We start from the raw sequence: 2325 nt of genomic DNA on the forward strand, positions 1-2325 counted from the left end.
TGGAGCTGAAAAGGACAGAATCGTCCTCAACTCAATAAAAAGGTCACGAAACAACAAGAGAATATACAACAGTAGGCTACACAAGACACATCTGCCAAACACTCACCATGTCAACCATGTCTCGCAGTTTGTCATCGTCCATGTTGATGGCAAAGTTCTTGATGTACACATAGGTGAACTCCTTGGCCCTGGATCCAAATTCAGCCTCTCGCTGTTTACATMATTTAAATGGTTCAATGCTCACTATTTCATCAGCCGACATCTTACCATTCAATCTCTTGGCTCGTTCAACAGCGTCCTGGGTTGTGCAATCTACATAACCATACCCTCGGGATATGCCCTTAGTATCACAAACAACCTTGGAGGACAGAATATAAAATGTGTCCCCTAATGCTTGGCTTATCCAGATGCTTGACGATAATATTCACAACGATGCTCTTCCTCAGAGAAGGATCTTGTAGATTCCACATGAGTCACATTCCATGTCATACTGTCCAAGGCAGACTCAACATCCTTTTGGTAAAAGTTTATATATCTACAGTATATCCCAATGATCGTTGGGTCTTCCTATCTCCGCAGACCTTAATTGAGTGGATTGTCCCTTTTGGACTGAATTTATGGAATAAAGTATGTTCATTCGTAAGAATATGTAAATTACCTACATATAAGGAGACCAAAGGCACCCTCATGTCCATGACGACCATACAAGGGTTAACACATTTGACAGTCTAATATCTTCTCAGTAGACAGTTCGATAGATACCTTGCATGCAAGACAAATGAGTGTTCCAGCACATGAGATGTCAACAAGTATGATTCTGGAACCCTATGTCACGGGCACTTTGTGATGTCATAAAGAGTGTGTATCAAGAATGTAATCTATCAAAACAACATTTTACATTTGTTTCTCCTTCCATTTATTAGTGTGCTTCCATCAGCAAGGTTAGGGTACAAAAATACTAACATATAGCTTTTTGATACCATTTCTATACTTTTAAAACTGCACCGGTTTTTGTTCTCCCAAGAACCTCCCATCCTCTCCAATGTTATTTCTTCAACATTCTAAAACTTCCATTGTTAAGTCAGCTATGACATTACACATTCTAGCTACTGTAATCCTTTCAATCACACCCATATACGCAATAGAATAGGATAGAAATTAATAGAATATATTAAAATATAARATAATTTTACAGAATCAAAMAGAATAMAATAACTAGATTTTTCCCTTGAGGGAACTTCTCTCCATCCATCCCTTCACACTATTCATTATGAATTATTGATTAGATTGTATATTGTCAGAAACATACCCTAGGGGGGTGTATGGATTCAGAGAGGATGGAGTGTTCAGTTATTTAAACACTGTCACAGTCCAATAGTTGCACTGTTACACACAGCGCATCTGATTGATTCAGTGGAGGCTTCTGAGGGAGGACGAATTATAATAATGGCTGGAACGGAGCGAATGGATGGCATAAGACACCTGAAAACCATGTGATTGATACCATTCCACTTATTCCGCTCCAGCCATTACCACGAGCCCGTCCTCCCCAATTAAGGTCCCACCAACCTCCTGTGGTCTGATTTATTTTGTGTTTGTTTTATCAGTTTATCTAATTTCTAATCTGGCCATGATGATGAACTGTTTGTTAGTTTTGAATGTTTTGAACAGCCGGTTTTACTGTTTCATTTCCTTTTCTGTCTACCTTCTATTTTCTCTGCCTTCTATTCTCTCTGCTTTATTACTCTCTGCCTTCTATTCTCTCTGCCTTCTATTCCTTCTACCTTCTATTCTCTATGCCTTCTATTCTCTCAAGTCCAGTTGAGTTCATATGAGGCCTGGTTGCTCCATACAGAACATCTGTGAGTGTCAGTGATGTATCAGTCCTGCCAGGGTTCTTTGAGAAGGTCTAGATTCTACAGTCTAGAATGACTCTTAGTTCATTTGTGAGTGTGTTGTACAGAAAGGACTGTGAGGCTATGAGAGATGAAGGTAACATTCACATGTATAGCAGCTTGTTGGTCACAATGTTCGTGTGTGTGTGTCACTGTAATAATTTAATTGGTAAACACAGGTGTTTTCCACTACTCTTGCTGTTGATAATAACACAATTCCCACTGGGACCTCTGGAAAGGTCAGTGTCATATGTGGCCATTATAGACCAAGATAAGATTTACCCTGCTACTGTAAATCATCCCCACAAACGCTCCTCTCCCCCACTCCCTCTCCATCACTCATCAACCCTGCTCTCTAGCTCTTTATTTTGCTCTTCTGTCGCTCTCACCATCTTTCATCTTTTCTGCTGTGGAATTCCCTCGGCCTTCC

The 2325-nt window shown here is 40.0% G+C and overlaps 1 pseudogene; it reads right to left on the reverse strand.

The window, feature by feature from the left end:
- The window catches only part of LOC112078654 (polyadenylate-binding protein 1-like 2), a 3875-nt pseudogene extending 3180 nt beyond the window's left edge, over nucleotides 1-695 (reverse strand).
- Between the last annotated feature and the right edge of the window lie 1630 nt (nucleotides 696-2325).

This window comes from Salvelinus sp. IW2-2015, unplaced genomic scaffold (assembly GCF_002910315.2).
Source record: "Salvelinus sp. IW2-2015 unplaced genomic scaffold, ASM291031v2 Un_scaffold6023, whole genome shotgun sequence".
NCBI lineage: Eukaryota > Metazoa > Chordata > Actinopteri > Salmoniformes > Salmonidae > Salvelinus > Salvelinus sp. IW2-2015.